We start from the raw sequence: 20,453 nt of genomic DNA, 5'->3' as shown, positions 1-20,453 counted from the left end.
TCAGTTTGATAATACAGTATTACATTTAAAAGCAGCATTGGATAAGAAGATTCTATCACAATAACAACTTTATACTCACCCAAATCACATCTGTAGTGTTCAGCAGATTCCACTCTGACTGCTTTCTGCTCTGAGGACTCCATTTAGTGGTGAAGGTAAGAAAGGACCTTTAAAAGAGGTCCTGTTTGTGCCTCTTCTCTTCCTTCCTGTGGATCATTTGTGTGTTTTAATTCTAGATTCATTCAAGTTATTCAAATGTAGTCTAGAGCCCAAGTTCTGTTCCAAAGTATGCCTGGAATTTTGCAACTTTCTAATTCACACCAAGAACAATAGGGATGCAAATCCTTGCTAATAGCTAACACCCTGAATGTCTGTCCTACTTGAGGCAGTCAGTGCTAATCCTTTGGGTTACAGTTGGAGCAGAGCTGGGGTAAATGACCTTTCCAGTCCTTTCTCCCTGTGGTGCCTTCACTGCTGGTTCTTCCTAAGGGCAGATAGAGGAGGCAGTCATACTCTGTCTTTTGATGTACTGTGCCATGTTCTGAGGTCCGCATGAGAGAATTAATATCCAGTGGCCTCATGCTGTTCAGCTTGACCTGGGCACCCACCCTCTTGCAAAGACTTCTCAGAATTAACGACATTGTTCTTCACAGCCCACCTGCAGGCCATGCCCACCCACCCTAGACCTTCCATATTGTTTGCGTCTCTGGGTCCTTCTGTATTTCCTCACATCTAACCCAGTTTCATAGCCCTCTTAATTTCCTAAGCTCCCACCCATCTTGCACTTTGGAACTTAATGGCCTGTCATAGCACACTCTCACATGCTTCTCATAGTCACAGTCACTGCTCTGATGGTCCTTGCCTTTTGCTGGGTCTCCCTGAAGCCTGGGTGCTTCTACAGTTGTGCCTGTCCCTACAGTCATCTCCATTGGAGCTGTTTGATCACTATAAAGACCCCATCTTCCAAAGCCACTGTGGTTGTGCTTTCTCTGCTGCACGAAGCATTCTCTTCTAAGATACAATGTTGCCCTATTGTCCTCTTGTCACAGGGTCTTCTTCTCACTATCACTTGTGACAGCACAGCTGCTTCATGCCCCCATGCAGAGGGTCCTAGGACTCCTCTGTGCAACTCTGCTTACATGGCCTCATCAAGTCTCATCATTTTCACTGTCATTAGCATCCCAGCTCAAGACCATTATGCCCAAATGTGACTCTTCCTTCTTGTAGTTTTCCTGAGCTCCATAGACCCAACCTAGACAGTTTGTCCTTCAACAATCGATGTTCAAAGAAGAAACCAATGGGGGAAACTAGAAAAATAACTGGAGATGACCTCATGTACTTCCCCTAGTGTCTCTGCATTAAGGACTAATAGATTCCATTGGTTCGGAGAAGAGTCTCAAGGCATAAACATAAAAATATGAAATGCTTTTATTTGTTTTATTGTTTTACTTGGTTGGAAATACCCTTAACATGATCTTAGGCCAATTCCATAATTATGCAATCATTTTCAGTTGGTAAAACTTAATTCTCCTCAGTCTAATGCTTCCATCCTTAAATTTGTCTTCTTCCTGTGTGCTGGGAAAATCTAGAGCTACGACCTGACAGCCACTTGGGTAGAGAGGTAATGTGATCTGTCTCGAGATTCCAATTTCCACTCCAGTTTAGAGAGGCAGAGATGAGGTACAGGGGGCCTGATGGTCTCTTTAAGAGAAAACCTGACTCACCTCTTCAGATGCTCTGTGGATACTTTCCCTTGACAGTGCTGACTTTCACCTTCTTGATGGTCCCTCCAAAGGCTATCTCTGAGGCAACCCTCACGCCCCACCTTTCTATTGAGGTACCTGTTTCCCCACCAAATCTAAAGCAGATTCTGTGATCTCCCTTCACAAGCGCTGAGCACTGTAGAGAACAGAGAAGCCATGGGGCCCCAAGTCATCTCTTTTCCTATTAGCTTGTGTCAATAGAGTATCTGGCTTAAGAACATTCTAGATCAGAAGTGATTCTACAGTTTCTACTATACCACACATTTGGGAGCAACTGCCATGCCCTCCCAGGAAGCTTTGCTTCTCCATTCAGAGCCTCCACTGGGCCCAGGGTGAACATTTAGTTCAGGAACAAGAAATTGTTCTCCTCCTCCTCCTGAGGGAAGCTTGTTGACTCCATTGCAGGTTCTTCTTGGAGCTTTCTGCTAGTCAGAGAAAATCTTCCATACCCAAGAAAGTAGTGTCTTACCTCTGCCATGATTTCTCTTCAAGGCTGACAGCCTGCTTCCTCTAGGGATCCTTCGGCTATGGCAGTAAGAAGGAGAAATGGGACTGTAGGTAGTAGCTGTGCTCCGCCTGGAATATCCTATGGGAGACATCCCTGGTCACAAGGCTCTGTGGCTCGGACTGTCTTCAGAATGTGGGGTCATGTGGGCCTTTGATTTAACTGCAATCATTCTGTCTAGATATACCCTGCAAACTCTGGTTTCACACATTTCTTTCTCTTGGGGTTGCTCATCTGTTTGGCCCACATAGGTGTTGGGTAGGCGAGTACTGGCTGCTAGAGGTTCTGTGTACGGGATGGCTTTGCTTCGGGTGCCTTGGGGATGTGCAGTTCTGCTTGCCTCTCCTTGGCTCTTGAGATCAGTCACTGATAGGCATGGAGGAACACCAGGATAGACCAGAGCTGTGCATTTGGAGACACTGTCAAGTTGTAGCCTCTGGCATTCTGATGACCAAGGAAACGCTCATGGTAAACCTGAAGCCCATGATCTATGACTGGGGAAAGTATGTCCTCTTTAATGGAAGGTTCTGTGAAGTTGTCTGTCAGTGAGCATTGGTGGGTGGTGAGGAGAGCAGAGACAGAGAGAAGGAAGGAGAGAGAGAGGGAGAGAGAGAGAGAGAGAGAGAGAGAGTGTTAATTTACCACTCATAGACATTCCACTTCATATAGCTTGTTCTGCGTGTGTGAGATCTTCTCTGTCTTTTTTTGCATGGAAAACTCCTTCCTACTCAAAGTCCACTATTACCTCCTTATGGGGCATTGGGCTATGCAAAGACAGGCTGGTCTCCAGTCGAGCTGGGATGCTCAACCCCCCAGGACCCGGTGGTGATAATTCGCCTACATGGGATGGAAGGAGTTCTCTCATGCTCTTGGAACTCTGGCTCCTGCCTAAGTTACCGCCCCCCACAGCCTCCACAAGAGAAGCATGGCTAGAAGTCATGTAGACAATGTCCCAAGCTTCTGACCTTCAGGCTAAACTCCTCCCCAGTTACCTAGCAACAGAAAAGATAGCAGCATACTTTAAAAGGGGCTGTTTGGCTCTCTCTCACTCCTCTCACTCCTCTTGCTACCTTGCTCTTACTCCTTTCTCCTCTCTCTCCTCTCTTCTCTTTGTTCTCTCTTCCTCTCTCTCTCCCTCTTACTCTCTAGCCTTTCTTCTCTCTCTTTCTACCTTCTCTCTTTCTCCCTGCTTTTCTACAATAAAGCTCTAAAACCATAGACTGTCTCTGTTCAGCTACTCAGGCTCTCGCCTGTGTGGGAACCTCTCTTCCCTATGCCCTCTCTCCCATAACCCTGGGGCTACAGGGTATAACTCAGGGGCCCCTTTTGGTTTTGGGGGCTGCCCCTTGTCCACCTCCTGTCGAGTGGGTCAGAAGCTTGGATGCCCACCCGGGGCTGAGTGGAAAGCGTCTGGCAGCCACCTCTGTCTAGGAGGTACTCTGGCCCAACATGGGCTATCACCCCCCCCCCACCGCCCCCGCTTCCCCAGCCCCTTTTTAGTTCCCACACCTCCTGACTATTGACTTGTAGGTAGCTTTATAAATAAGGTACTATTGTTTCCAGGGCAATTTTCAGTTACATGGCAACTGTTTCTTCCTTTTCATTAAAAAAAAAATTATGCCAAGCAGTGGTGGCACACACCTTTAATCCCAGCACTTGGGAGACAAAGGCAGGCGGATTTCTGAGTTCAGGCCAGCCTGGTCTACAGAATGAGTTCCAGGACAGCCTGAGAGAAACCCCGTCTTGAAAAAAATATTAATAATAATATAAAAATCAATTTATTAAATATCTATCTTAAATTCTTTTTATTCTGACTAAGTCACAAATAAAATTGTCACACAGGTAGTTTAAGGAACACACTCAAACATGGTCACAACCCCAACATTCCTTTCTTCATTTATTTTTCAGCCCTTCATTTTACTTAAAAAAAAAAACAAAACTATACTTTTAGAGCACTTGTTACCCAGAAGACAGATCTAAAAGCCTTTCAGATTCACCACTGAATCAATAAAATGCTTTTACTTTTTCTCAAATACTGCGAAACTTGGCAAAAGAAGAAAATCTAATTAATTTAATTTTTTCATCTGCTCAATAAGAATGCACAGATAGAAAAGGATGAGGGGGAAAAGCCATTAGTGGAGCTTTAGAATTTGTGAGTTGAGACAGCCTGAATTAGCTTGAGAGAGCATCAGAGGCTAAGACTTGAGATGGCTTAGGCTCCGTGAGTGTTTAAACCGAATAGTTATTTTCTAAGTAGCTTGAAGCCACTTTTGTTTTCCTTTATTCGTATTGCTGCTTGGTTGGTGGTCAGTTGGGTGTGGATTTGCCTAGTGCAAGGCAGGCACGTGTGGGATAGCCTGTGGTTCAAGGCAGGCATGTGTGGGATAGCCTATGGTTCAAGGCAGGCACATGTGGGATAGCCTATGGTTCAAGGCTGTGGTTCAAGGCAGGCATGTGTGGGACAGCCTGTGGTTCAAGGCAGGCACATGTGGGATAGCCTGTGGTTCAAGGTAGGCATGTGTGGGATAGCCTGTGGTTCTGGAGAACAAGGACGCAAAGATGGAAGGCTCAGATGTGTGGAGCTGAAATGGAGGGTAGGCTCAGGATCACTTTGTCCTCAGATTCACGGATAATGGTGACTAGCTGGTGCCGGGGAGTTAAAGCCGCTGTACTTGTTTTGGGAAAGAGAGAGGGTAAAGTTTAAGGCCTCAGGGAAAACATGCTGCTTGCTTAAGCCACAGAGTTAGACATTCTCAGTACCACCTTCTGGGGACCCCGACCCAGTGGGAGTGGTCCTCTGCTCAGCACAAGTACACCATCTCTGTTCATCACTGTCACCATGCGCAGCCAGGGCAGTCCTTATCATTTCCGTTTCTGTAGTGAACTAAAGGAGGGTGGTGGGTTACTGAAAGGGAGTCGCCAGGCCAGTGATGGTTACAGTGTAGATTTGTCTAATGGTGACACCAGGGTGTCCAGTCACTGAGCTGTACTGTCTAAGGTGCAGGGGTGAAGAATGGAGATGCTAGGACCCACTACAACACGAGGGCCTCTCTTACTGCGGTTCCCACGGAGTGCATCTCAGCACACGGACTCTAGGAAGCTGTAAAAACTCAGCAGGGAGCAGAGGTGCTCAGTCTATAGATTGCCTCTGAGCACATAGTCTCAGCTTTAGGGTGGAAAGGTGCTATGCGAGCATGGTGACTTGGGGTGGATTTCAATATGTGGCAGAAGCAGAGATCTGGGTTGACAGCTGCATCCTGACAGTCTGTCAGCCATCCTAAGCCAGTGTTACAGAGTCTGTGCTCCGGAGAGGCCTGTCTGAGTTTCAGTAGTCAGGGAGTCCAAACACTGACCTGTTCCGTCATGGGTTTTTGTTGTGGTTGTTGCTCTTGCTGTTGTTGTTGTGATGTGGGGTTTTTTGTTTTTTGTTTTTTAAAATCAGGATCCAGCAATAGTTCATCTTAAGTAGACACCATATATTCTCATTGTATGTCCTTTGTTATCCAGGGACAGAACTACACTGTAGTTTCAGATACTCTCTTTAGAGGACCATGATGGGTCTCTTTGCTTAAGTGAAAATTTAAAAAATGCTTTGAAAATATTGGTGCTATTGAAATGTATATATTTCATAAAATAAACTCTCAGCTATTTTATGACTATTACTTAAAAGTGTAGCTCGATCAAAGAAAAGTAGAATGGATTGCAAGGTTGTGTGTATGGGAACACAGTGAAACTCTTTTACTTTGTGACTTAGGGTTTTAATTGTTCCTTTGCATAGAGGGTTCAAGAGCACTATCAGGAAACATTCGGCTTCCTAAGTCACAGGTTTCCTGTAGAAAAAAAATACCTGTTAACCTTTATTTTTATTTTATGTGTTAGGTATGCTGGCTAGTTCTATCACAACTTGACACAAGCTATTGCCATCGGAGAAGAGGGAAACTTCAGTGGAGAAATGGCCCTTACCAGACTGACCTGTGGGCAAGCCTGTGGCATGATTTCCTAATTGGTGATTTATGTGGATGACCCAGCCCTTTGTACAGTCTGAGACCTATGACTACACTCACTACTTGGAGAAGCTGAGTCACTTCTTTCAGACTTGTTTTCCATGTAGAAATGTGGAAATTTATACAGATACTTATATTTAAATATGTACTTATAATAGTACATCCTTCATTGGAATGCTGTAGATTAAATAAAATAAGAGAAAACCTTATCATTATTCTACTTCCGGTACCTTAAAATGGTGCCCAGCAATTCATAGCTAGTAAGTATTTGCTGAATAAGTGAATGATGGAACGTATAGTACAGATAAAGAGACTAAAACTGATGTATAAAAAACATAAGTTTGCATCTATTTCTGGAACCTTCTCTTATTCTGCCATTCTCTCTGTTCTTGGAGCGCCTCCAGATCAGGCAGGCCAGTAGCATTGTGCGCATGCTCAAGCGTCAGTTCTTCAGGAAAGATTCGTTTTTAGATTGTATAACATACGATGCACGCTATAGCTAATACATCTTCTGCATCTCTGTGTATTTGTTCTACATATGGCTCATGTTCTCACCACAACTTATTTCAAGGCAGCTACCTATAGCATTATCTCTGAATGAGGACGCCATTTGACTAGACTGTGAGGCGAGACTAGACTAGAGACACTTCAAGACTATTCGCCGAGCAGCCTAAAAGTAGCTCAGTTTATTTTTATTCCACTTTTTCCCCCCTTCATTTGGATACAACAGTATTCAGAGAGCTCATTTGTGCGTATGCCTCCTTTTTACGTCATGAACTTTTTTTTTTTTTATAAAGAGAATGAAGGCTCAGAGAAAGGAAATAAGAAACACAGACTACTTTTGCCAGTAGGGAGTCTCTAATCCAAGAAGAAAGACAGACCACAAAAATGCATGACCCACTTAGTGAGTGAGTATACGCTGGATAGAGTTACCGCATCCCCACACACTGGGAGAGAGAGCAGAATATGTCTGTCTGCTGAGTCCCTAAATCAAGGTGTAGAGAGTCGAGCTGATTGGTGCCTTGAGTTGGAGCCACACCTACTAGGAAGGCCTGTTGATCTTAAGTTGCAGACTCAGGTCACAGGCTTAACAGCATCTGAGAAACAGGAATCTGCCCCTTTCAAGCACCTTTGCCAAGAATAACCATGCTATGATATAATACATCAATTCCAGGGGGGGGGGGGGAATCAGCCATTGTTGATGCGGGCAGAAGCGACTCCTGTGTGACTGGTCCAGCAGCGAGCAGTGTTGCGGAAACTCTGGCATTTCCTGTCCTTTCCATGAAGGATCAAGAAACACTTTGTGGGAATTTTTGCTATTGTGGTTTTGGAGTCTGGGTCTCATGGCCCACGTTTTTCTATGGAGAGAATGAAGCCACGGCGACAGGGCAGAAGGAGTGAGGTAGGTTAGAGGGGGACTTAGCTTCAGTGCTTAGAATCACTTCTAATTGGCTCTGTAGCTCCCGAAGCTGTATCAGAGCACGCTCGGTTCTGAGTGATGTAACCTGTTTCTAACTGCTGCAGCCTTGACACTAACATCTGACCCACATAGGTGTGCTGGGTACACCTAGTTCCAGATAACTCAACAATATGCTTAGATCACCTTGCCTCACTCAGCCTCCTGCCTCAGCCTTTCCCTTCCTTCAAGAGGACTCTGACAGCCAGGAGACCAATCAGCAGCCGGTCTGCAGATGCAGCTTTCTCTGTTACCAGATTCTCACACTCATCACCACTGTGCACCTGCCTCTGTGATCGCCGAGTCTGGTGCTGGCTGTCCAGAGACAACCCTAACAGTCTCCAGCCTGTGGGAAATAGTCAAATTAGCCAAAGCCAAAGCGACTTATCCCCTGCCCCTCCAGACCCTCCCCTGGACCTAAAGCTCTCTGGCCCTCAGCCCCCATCCGTCTACACCGTGGTGGACTCTGGTACTTTCTGGGACAGCTGTTGTCAGGAGCCATCCTTTCAGAGCAACCACCCTGTAATAGGGTCTCCTTGTTCCTCAGATTTTCTACCACTACACTGTATTTGAAAACAATTGGGAACTGGTCTCTTCTAAGCCCTCTTAGCTATGGTGGGAACTCGGAAATATGAGAATTAGGAACTATGGGAGAAAATGTCTTGGTTGCGAGGACTCTTAGCTTTGCTTTGCTGGGAAGACTTCCCCCCAACCCCCACCCCCATGTTTTTTGAAGAACAGCTTCTTGTGGGGTCAGTGTTGTCCTCAAATGATACCACGCCTGACAAGACCTTCAATTTCGGAATCCATGTCTATCTGTCATAGGTTTTCCTCTGACCTTGTTCTAGATTCCCATGAGGAGAAGAAGTCTAGACAGCTCACTACAGACTTGAATTGGCTTACTTTAGGTCTCCCTAAGCAGTTTAGGCAGACCACAGAGAAAACCTGACTTCAGAGCTCAGACAATGGGAATGGGAAGATCAGGAGAACTACCAACCCCTGTCACCTAAGGCATTTCTTGGTAATAATTCAAAAAATAAGTAAAATGTTCTTAAAGAATCGTGTAATTATTGTGAACTATTTGGCTCCCAAACAAGTTTGCTTGGTCAAGTAGCCACTTACTGGAGAGCAAAGAATAAAATGGAAATTTAGAATCGTATTACACCCAATCTCCCAGGAAGAGTTACAAATTGATGACTTCTGAAAGTGCAAAGCAAATTCAGATAAAAGCCACACCCACTGCTGGCATTAAAACTACTTTAGAGTGTGTGGAAAGCTGAGTCCTGGAAATTACTTCACAGTGAGCAATTATTTCTGAGACATTTTTGAAACTCATGGACAGCTAACAGTTCTGAAAAGAAATAGCATGTGTGTTCAGCAGTGTGGACACACATTTATCTTTCCATCCACGTTATTCTTTGTTATTTTCATCAGTTGTGAAAGCTTTCTTCGTATTAGCTTATAATACTTTGTTATCTTTATACCAAATAATTTCATTTTGAGAGGTGCTAATGTGAATGGTACTATGTTTGAAGTGACGTTTTTCACCTATTCACTCCTGGTTTCTGGCAAAGTGACTGACTTTTACACTGTTAACTTTGCATCATACCATCTTGCTATAAATGCTTATGGTTACATCATAAATGCTTATTGGTTACGTCAGGTTTTCAGTTGGTTCTTTAGATTTTTTTCTTTAGGTCAAAAATTTTATCTTTAGGTAAAAGATATCTATGGTTTGGATATTAGTTAACTGTGAGCATGTTTGAAAAGCTTGGTTCCCTGGATGGTAGTGTTGGGAAATTCTGTGGAACCTTTGAGGAGCAGAGCCCAGAGCATGTCCTTAGGTCAAGGGCAAGGGGTTATTGTCCTTAGGTCTGGGGACATTGTAGAAGACACTGTGAGGTGTCAGCCTTCCTCTCTCCCCAGTCCTGGCTCAAGATGTAACTGCTTGCCCTACCCCGTGTTCCCAACCATAGAAGCCCCACGCAAGCCTCACCAATTCTGAACCAATACAAGCGCATTGCCCTCGAACACCCAAAGTTGCAAACTAAATAAACCTTTTCTCTTAATAAAGGAAGCTGTCTCCCCATGCATCTCATTTAGTAATGCACGCTGACTCATACAAAGCTCACATTTTCCATGGACAAAGCCAGTGTTATTTCTTCCTTCACAGTAAGCATTTGCTCAGCGTTTATTTTTCTAGTCTGATTGCATTAGCTCAAACTCCCAGTACTATGTTAAGAGGGAATATCTTTATCTGATTCTTGATTTTAGAAGACCAGCTTCAAGTTTCTCATCATTAAATGTGAGTCAGCTGGGGAGCTAGAGAGGGGGCTCTGTGGTTAAGAGCACTTGAATGTTCTTCCAAGAGGTCCTGGGTTCAATTCCCAGCAACCACGTGGTGGCTCACAACCATCAATTATAGGATCTGATTCCCCCTTCTGATGTGCATGAAGAGAGAGCACTTACATACATAAAATACATGAGTAAATATATCTTTTTTAAAAGACTAGGTAAAATTTAAAAAGTGTAAGTCAGTTATGGGTTTCTATAAATGGTCCCCTCTGTTCTCTATTCTCAGTTTATTGGGAAATCTTTTTCTTATTGTGAATAGGTAATGTATTTTTACATGTTTTAATTAATTAATTTATTTGTAATAATAATTTATTGATTGTGACTTTTCTTCTTTAGTCTATTGAGATGCTGAGTTGTGTTAACCGGTTTTCAAGCGTTGAGCCTGATTTGCACGCCCGGGATAAGTCCCACTTGGAAGAGTGTGTAGGGCTTTTATACACTGCTTGGGTTAATTTGCTGATATTTGTTCAGGATTTCTGCACAATGCTTTTGAGTGATGTTAGTCTGTAGTTTCACTTTTCTGCCATTTTGGCCTGCTGTAGCAAAATATTATGACATAGGTAGTTAGCAAACGACAGGTGTTTCTTTTTCAGAGCTCTGGGATATATGGAACCTAAGCTCGTGCTGGCAACAGAGTCACCATCTAATGATCACCGTTTCCTGGTCCATACATAGCACCTTTTGTTCTGAAGTGAAGACTAGGAATTAAACTCCCTTGGGCATTTTTCCTAAGGATCCCAGTCCATCCAAGAGGCTCTGCCTTCATGACCTACTTGTTTACCAAAGGTCTCCCCTTAAACATGTAACAGTGGGACTAGCTTTTGACATGTAAATTTGGGGAGACACAAACATTCAAACCAAAGCACAGTTTTTGTATTGTGTTGTCTGGTCTTGATATTAGAAACTACTGTTGTTCATGGAACCCTGGGCTCTAGGACCCTTCCCCATGATACCAGAATCTGTGTGTGCTCATGTCTCTCATGTAGAATGACACAGAATTTTCAGATAGCCTTTATATATCCTCTTTGATGCTTTAGATTGTCTCTGGATTACTTATAATACTTAGTACAATATAAATGCTATACAGCATAGTTAACAGTGTATAACAGCATGCAAAGAGTCACTACACTGAATCGTTTAGGAAGTAGCAGTGAGTTGAGTAAAAGGAGCCCCTGTGTTTGGTACCATGAACTTTTCTCAAGTATTTTAAATTAGTGATTGGTTGAATCTGCAGATGTGGAACCTGGGAATGTAGAGGCTGAGGGTACTCCCTTCAGCTCAGAGGAGGTTAGAGTTCTTCCTTAAATGCTTTCTAGAATTCACCAGCAAACCCTGAGTCTGCTGTGTGTGCATGCGAACATGTGTCTGTGTGTTTATATGTGTGTCTCTGTATGTGTGTGGTATGTGTATGTATGTGTGTGATGTGTGTATATGTTGTGTGTCTCTCTGTGTTGTAGTGTGTATATATCTGTTTGAGGTGTGTGTATGTGTGTGTTTGTGTGTATGTGCATGGTGTGTGTGTCTCTGTGTGGTGTGTGTGTATGTATCTCTGTGTCTGTATGTGCATGTGTATTTGTGTGTGTATGTGTGTTGTGATATGTGTCTGAGTGTTATGTATGTATGTGTGTGTCTGTGTGTACATGTATGTGCATGAGTATATATGTGTGTGTATATGTGTGTTTCTCTGTGTGTATGTGTGTATGTCTTTGTGTATGTGAGTGTGTGTGTGTGTGTTTGGAAGGTTATTGATAACTGATTAGTTTAAATCTGTTCTCTTGCAGACTTGGGTTTATTCAGATTTGATGTCTTCTTGAGTGAATTATCAAAAGTATGTACTTAAGGTTCTTTCCATCTATTGAAGTTGTAGATAGTGGGCAGAGTAGATTAAAGGTGTTTGCCACCAGGTCTGAAGATCTGGGTCCAGTTCTTCAGATCCACACGGTAGAGAGAAGAGACATGTACAAATTGTCCTTGGACTTTCACATGCAGGTTGCGGTACACGCAGACGCAAGAGCACTTGCATGTAGAAACACAGATGTATTTTTCATCTGTGAATATTAAGTTGTTGATCATACTCCTTTATTAGTCCTTTAATGGCCATGAGATCTCTTGATTCACTTTATTTCTGGATGGTTGTTGGTAATTAATCCACCAGGTGGTGCTCTGAAACCAAATTGACTTCAGTCCTAATTTGAAGAATATGTCACCTGGGATAATACTCAACCTATCAACTATTATCAAACTGGAAAACAGTATATGACAAACTAGCCTTTATATTTAAAATATGTATGTTCTGTAATTATGTCAAATATGTTTGTTAGAAACATTTTAAGATAAAAAAATTACATTGCTTTTGTGTTTCTTAGTATGTGAAATCAAGAGAATATCAGTGGCTGTTGATACAAAGACCATCTATACTGACTGTCCTCTTCCTGATTCTTAGTGCCTCGGGCTGGTCCCTATCAGAGCTCACAGTTTGCTGTGTGTTGGGAGAGGCCCTGGGATGCTATGACCAATTCAAGGAATGTGTTAGCTACTTGTTTGGACTTACCTGGCAAGAATCACTTTAAAAGAAGAACGCTTTACTTCAGTGTACAATTCTCGGGATAAAGATCACCATGGCGGGGAAGACATGGAGGCGGGAGCATGAGAGGTCAGAAAGAAGAAAGTGGGGAGGGGAAGGGAGATCGAGAATGTGAGAGTACTGGGGGATTGGGGAGAGAGAGAAGAGGGACAGGGAGGGAGAAGTAGCTGGTGCCCCCTCCCATTTATTCAATCTAGGACTGCAGCCCATTTAGGGTGTTTTTTTCCACCTCAGTTATCCTAATCTAGAAGTTACTTCACAGATGATATACCCAGAGATCTGTCTCCTATGTGGTTCTAGTCCCAGTCAAGTTAACAGTATTAATTAACCTTCACACTGGTTAACCTGGTTTCATCAAACCCCCTGATTCTGTTCCATTCTTTCGTGTTACAGTCTCTTCTCTTGGCTCAATGCCTTCCTCTGTGGGTCCCTCTGAGGCTGTTGGACCTCATCTGAGGCTGTGTGCTCTGGCCTGCTCATCCAGTACTCTGCTTTCTTCTTGTCTTCCTTGAAGTAGGATTCATAGATAGGTGTAACCATTTCCCACTTTATCCATTAGAGGGGAACAGAAGGGGAATGCACGGGGGTGGGGGTGGGGGAAGGGGCCTGTGTTCTCAGAGATTTGGCATTAAATAAATTGTAATTATAACAGCGGCCCATGGGACTACAGTGCCAGTATCTTTGGAGTCAAATTGTCCTGAGTTCAAGTTCTGGCTGCTCTGGTTGTAACCATTGTGATTTGGATAAAGCTAGATGGTGTCTTTGGATTTCAGTGTTCTCTCCTATATGATGGGATAATCCCCACTTTGCATGATTGTTCTGGGGAGTGAGAGAAGTCACCTGCTGAAGGTGTCTCAGTTACCAGAGTGCCCATCAGTCAGGGCCCTTCTGCTCTTCTTCCTTATTCCTTTGCTTCACCTTGTCTTCAGTGCCAGGGACAGTGGCCCCCAAGTGCCACCCCTGCCTCACAAGCTGCTCTGTTACTTCCCAGGGACCACACCTTTATCTCTACTGTATTGGCCAATATGATGGTTAGCGACAATCATCAACTGGACAGAATTTAGGATTACCTGGGAAATGGGTCTCTGAATAGACCTATGGGGGTCATCTTGATTACATTACCTAATATGTAAAGACCCATGTACTGGGTGGTTTTGAGTGTCAGCTTGATTCAAGCTGGAGTTGTCACAGAGAAAGGAGCCTCCCTTGAGGAAATGCCTCCATGAGATCCAGCTGTAAGGCATTTTCTCAATTAGTGATGAAGGTGGGAGGGCCCATTGTGGGTGGTGCCATCCCTGGGCTGATAGTTCTGGGTTCTATAAGAAAACAAGCTGAGCAAGCCAGGGGCAGCAAGCAAGCCAGTAAGTAACATTGCTCCATGGCCTCTGCATCAGCTCCTGCTTCTTGACCTGCTTGAGTTCCAGTTCTGACTTCCTTTGATGATGAACAGCAATGTGGAAAATGTAAGCTGAATAAACCCTTTCCTCCCCAACTTGGTCATGATTTGTGTGTGTGTGTGTGTGCAGGAATAGAAATCCTGACTAAGACAACCCATATTAATAGTGGGCAATATCTGGGCTTATGTAAGTGGAGAACATAAGCTGAACACCAGCAGGCATTCAGAGATCTCCTCTAAAGTGACCAGCTGCTTCATATCCAGCTGCTGTCACATCCCCCACAATGACGGAGTGGGAGCTAAGATCAGCCCTTTACCCTTAAGTTGTTTTTGTTCATGACAAAAACAGAAAAAAAAACCCAAACCCCAATATGGTTAATATCGCATTGTTTATAACAGAGAGCCTGAGGCAGGCTAAATAAAAGAGTTTACAACTGAGGATTGAGTCTAAGATCAGAGAGTCCGTTGGATCAGGCGAGGGACTTGTGACATCACACCATAGCAGAAGCATACTGGGAACAAATCCATCACTGAGTGAGAAAACAGAAGGAGACTCAAAAGCCAGCTCAGGTTTTTATACCGCTCACTCCCAAAGCCAATATTCTTTCCAAAGGCAGGGTGTATAGTCACCTAAGTGTATAGTCACCTAAGTGTATAGTCACCTAAGTGTATAGTCACCTAAGTGTATAGTCACCTAAGTGTATAGTCAGTCACCTAAGTGTTTCCCATGATGCACTACCAGTGAGAGGTCCCATCAGCTCCTACATCTCCATAATAAAGACAAAAGTCCAAGTCCAAGGCAAAGTTTTGTGAGGCATTGCAACCATATGCAGAACATATATACCCTCATTGATTCCAGCTCCATATCGCCCTGTGTGCTATGCTACTTGGCCAACTACCTGCTGTGGCTTTCAGTACCAATCAGTGGCCACTTGCTTACTTCTCAAATGGTTACTGTGATGGTTTGTATATGCTCAACCCAGGGAGTGGCACTATTAGAAGGTGTGGCCCTGTTCAAGTAGGTGTGGCTTTTTGGAGTAGGCATAGCCCTGTGGGTGTGGACTTTAATACCCTTGTCCTAGCTACCTGGAAGTCAGTATTCTGCTAGCAGCCTTCAGATGAAGATGTAGAACTTTCAGCTCCTCCTGTACCATGTCTGCCCAAATGCTGCTATGCTCCTGCCTTGATGACAATGGACTGAACTTCTGAACCTGTAAACCAGCCCCAATTAAATGTTGTCCTTCTAATAGTTGCCTTGGTCATGGTATCCACAGCAGTAAAACCCTAAGACAGTTGCAATCCCTACAGCATGGCCTCTGGCTATACCTACTTCACTCCCTACCCAAGGAGATCCCTATTCTTGCTGCCCAGTTAACCAGCCTCTACTCCCAGACAATTGCCCACGTATTTTAATACTTTTAGCCTCTAAATCACATGTGCAAATCACATACACCTTTTTTGTATGAGGAGTCAAGACGTTTTTGTTAAAATTTAGCCTCACATTTTTAAGGAGAAAATTCTTTGCTTTCAGTAATAGCCACATTTTAATAGGACTTTTGCAAATGCCCCCCACTTTATCAGTGATGGAAATGGCCTTGAAAATCTACTGCCCTGTGTAAATATTGTTTATAGTTACAGATACAGAAATGTAATTATCAGCATTTGGTCAGCTTTGGGGTTCTGGGAAACTTGATTCTTTTTTTTTTTTTTTTTTTTGAACATATGAAGCTGTTTAATTAGGTTAACAATTTAGAAGACCAGTTTGTGAGGATACATCCTGTTTGTCAGGGAAAACTGAGATCGCAGGTAGCCCTGGAGCTGAGGAACACCTTTAATCTTTGACAAAATCTGCGAGTCCACAGCTTTCTGATCAGCCTTTCGCTGCTCTGTAATCTCGTATTTCTTAACTATGTTTTATTTGGGCTGCTCTTAAGCCCAATTGGTCAGCCCTAGGGTCATGGTATTATGGCTCACCTAACCCTTGGCGGCTTCTCTTCCTCCTACACCTTCTTCCTTGGCATCATTCTCCTCCGACCCCAAGCCTGAGAAACCTAAGCTCCACCTTTTGGCCCAGATATTGGCTGTTGGCATCTTTATTTACCAATCAGAAAAAACTTGGGAGAAGGGGCACAGGTCTACATGAAGATTCCAGGTCTTGGGGGTCGGCACTTAACATTACAATAGACAGCAAGGCCAAACCTCAACACCCCTCAACCACACTATTCTCTTCCCTGCCTTTGCATCACAACTTGTCAAAGTGAAACTTGATTCTTAATGTAGATTATGTTTACAAAGTAACTCTGCTCTTAAAAGTAGCTACAGATATTTGACTGATGGAAGAAAATGGCCATAGTTTCCTGTGGTCCTGATGTTACAGTGTGCTGTGTATTACTGATGGATGAGTGGTGGCACCCCTGAGCAGGTGGTCCTGGTGGTACAAGAAAGTAAGGTGAGCAAGCCATGAGGAGCAAGCCAGTAAGCAGCATCCCTCTCTACTCTCCACGACAGTTCCTACCTCCAGGGCTTAATACTACTTCTAGCTCGTGCCTTGGCTTCGCTCCTGGTGGACTGTGATTAAGAGTTTAGACCACCTTCTCCACAAGTTATTTTGGTTTTGATCTTTATCATGGCAATAGAAAACAAACTAGGACATTTCCCCTAATCTTGTGTAAGGTTTTCCTGACCTCGTTGACCATGCACAGAGCACTAAGTCTTGAATGCACTGCTTAATCTGTGACTAATCCTTTAACTATTCATCCTTCAATCCTTTTTCTGGTAGAACCTTCTGTTTTTTCCAAAAGGAACTGATTCTAAAAGATTTCCAGGGAGACCTATATTGATTCGAAGGAAATATTTTCAGAGAAAACTGTGATAATTTACTCCTAAGAGCCTCATAATTCCATAGCCTAAGAGTTCCTGGAAAATGGAGTGAGCAGTTCCATATTCCTCAGTGTGACACACTCATCCAGCCATCACCTTCACACAGGACCCATGCCAATATGGACACACAACACCGTCCGTCCATCCATCCATTTATTTATTTATTTATTTATTTATTTATTTATCCCTACCAATTTTCATGTTTGTGATTTCCAGGCAGGAGGTAAGAGGATTGAGTCACACTTGGTTCTATTTCACTTGGCACTTGGCAAGTTGATTGATATATTGCCTACTTGAATGTCTCAAAGGACCCAGGGGATCTAAAATGCAGACTCCCACTCCTCTCCTACTACCCCCACCCCCATCCTCCTCTTCTTTCTTCTTGTTTTGGCATGTCCAAAGTGAACTAGATTTCTCCAGCACAAACGTTATGACGATGAGTTCCTACTCTTACTCAGTGGTGGGCTATGTCTTTCATTTAACTGCCTACAATGTATCTGTCCATCTGAGGCCTGTGAAGTTAAGTAAAGAGGAAGAGCTGAGGATGCAGAGCCTGTCCTCAGGAAGAAAGGAATAATAAAAGGTATAAATGTGTTTACTATAGTTAAATTATTGTTTCACATAAATATGATGTGCATTTATACATAATATATAATTTTCATACAAACATTACATCTAATTATATTTTTGTGTTTAGAAAATTGACTATATATGAAATGGTATTAAATACGTTTATGGGGCTTGTGGTTAAGGTGGAGAGATAAATTTTATGTATAGAAGTCTTCCCTGATTATGGTTTCATGCCCCATGATTTCTGTTGCTGTTCTTTAAAAGTATTAAATGGGAGATTCCAGAAGTAAAGCAGAGAGACCATGTTTACATAACTTTTATTTCAGCAAATTATATCTATTTTGACATTAGCCATTATTAATTTCTTACCATGATTAATTTATAAACTTTATCATAGGCAAGTATAGAAAATACCATAAAATGTACAGGATCTGATACTATCTCCAGTTTCATATCTCCTGTGTATAAGTGCAGACTACTGTATATTCTGTAACTGGGAACAGCTCTTTGGGGATAGAACGTGCATGACTATGTAGTAAATAGTATGGTTTTGAAGGCTAAGATTGTCATAAGGAAGCTGGTTTCACTATCAGCTGTCTTTCACAGAGGACCTTTCTACAAAAGCAAAACAGCCTGAGGGGACAAATAACTGGAAACTCTCAAAGAAATCCAGAGAGGAAATCTCTGTGTCCATGGCGTGGAAAATTCCATTCTGATACAGAAGGCAAAACTATCTACAGGGGCTGTCCATTGGTAGACAGCCATTGTTGGACTAGCTAGACTACAGCCTATAAGCCACTCTAATAGATCCATAAAGATATATATGGACTTAATAAATATTAAATTATATATTAATACACACACACATTAATGGAAAATTCAAGAGTCCAGTAGGAGTTCAGTCCATGAGGCTGGATGAATCAACAGGTTTTTAGTATACACTGGAATCCCAAAGAGGTAGGCTCTAATGCCAGTCAAGGAATGGACTTGTCAGCAAGATCCAGGGCAAGCAGACAATGAGCGGGAGCTTCCCTCTTCCATGTCCTTTATGTAGGCTGCCAGCAAAGGGTGTGACCCAGATTTAAGGTGGATCTCCCTACCTGGAAAGATCCAAATTAAAGGTGGTTCTTCCTCCCTCACTCACAGATGCACACAACTCCTTGGGTTTTAGTTAGTTACAGATGTAGTTGAATTGACCACAAGAATAACCAAGAGAGGCTATCACAGCGTGTTGGAAGTCACCATGGAACCTCTCCTGGTTCCTCTGTCTATGTGACTTCTTCAGCCTTTGAGCTCCATGACACATTTGTATGTCCCTTCCCGGGGACAGTCTTCTTATTTTTCAGAACATTTGATATACTTCTTTATACGGTGCATCAGGTAACAGCATGGTTGCAATTGTCTTACACTTTTATTAAAGAAAACTTTCCTCCAAACTCTCTGAATATCTTGGTAACTCCTCTCTTCCCTCTTTTCAAGTCCCATGAGCTTCTCTAGCTACACAGTGAGGCCTTTTCGACAGCTGGGCTGGGAGACATGGGATATCTTTGGGGTTTTTTTGTTGTTTGTTTGTTTTTTGGTTTGTTCTGTTTGTTTTGTTTTCAGGAAGCTTCCATCCCCACTTAGGGGTACTTGATACATCATAGCTGATCAATGAACCCCTGGTAGATTTTTCATTAGGTCCCAGCGGCCCCTGAGAAAGAGAGCTCATTTCTGTATCCTGCCCTGGACACTGGCTAATGTAGCAAATGAGACGAGGGAATAATCCTTACTTACCAAATGATGTGGGAGCAACCGGTGGCACCTGCCCACCATCATTTGTGACTTGGGGCAAGTGTGGGTGGAGGATTATGACTGCACAGATGTATGGGACTGTAGGTTCTCACGATTGCAACATAAAAAGCTACCGATAGCCCCAAATCACTACCTCATCTCTTTATTTGTCTAAAATAATTATGGAGGAAATTCCCTTCTAGGCCATTTTAAAAAGTAAAGCAGATCTGTTAAGAAAGCTATAATTGTAAAGTGTGTTTACTCTCACTTTATTTTTTACCATTATGTGTGAACAAGAATGAGACAAACTTAAATTAGAGTGTAATTCTCATCCAATTTGACCTTTTAAAATTGTATTTTTTGCTACAACTATCATCTCAAATAATAAACTTGGATCATACATTTTTTTTCCCTCAGAGGATCTGTGTTTTCAAAATTGCTAGATTTTTGCTGCTCTGTTTTCAAGATTAAAATTAGTTACTAATTTAAGATTAAGGGGCTGATTGCTCTTCTATGAATTACAGTTTACTCTGAGGAATGTGCAGAAGTGTTCATTTTCTAGGTCTTTTTCACCATTATATAATGAAGTCAGTACTAAGGACTGGAAACTCTGGTATAGATTGAGGGCATTGTGGACCATTCTTCTAAAAATCCAGGTCCTTGTGTTTGTCTGCAGTCAGGTTTGCTATCGCCAGCTTCAGAATCTGCTACAAAGTGGCCAGAAAAGGTTGAAGCCCAGGATGAACCGCAACATGGAAGAACTGGTTTGCAAACTAGGGCCTTGTACCTTGGCAGGCCATCCTGCTTGGTGATGCTCAGAAGCAACAAGGTGGCCTCAAAACTCAGGAGGCACAGCAGGAGAGAGAGCTCAGTGGTTAAAAGAAATGTCTGCATCCAAGAGGACCCAGGGGAGACTCCGAGTACCCATAGGGCAGCTTATAACCATTTGTCACAGAGTCCCAGGGGATCTGACACCCTCTTCTGACTTCCACAACACTGCCTGCACATGGTGTGCAGACACACATGGAGACAAAAATACATTTTTAAAGAGACAGAGGGGGACTGGAGAGATGGCTCAGAGGTTAAGAGAACTGTCTGCTGTTCCAGAGGTCCTAAGTTCAATTCCCAGCAACCACATGGTGGCTCACAACCATCTATGATCAGATC

The sequence above is a fragment of the Mus musculus genome, chromosome 5, assembly GCF_000001635.26.
Source record: "Mus musculus strain C57BL/6J chromosome 5, GRCm38.p6 C57BL/6J".
Taxonomy (NCBI): Eukaryota; Metazoa; Chordata; class Mammalia; order Rodentia; family Muridae; genus Mus; species Mus musculus.
Note: the sequence above shows the minus strand (reverse complement) of the source record.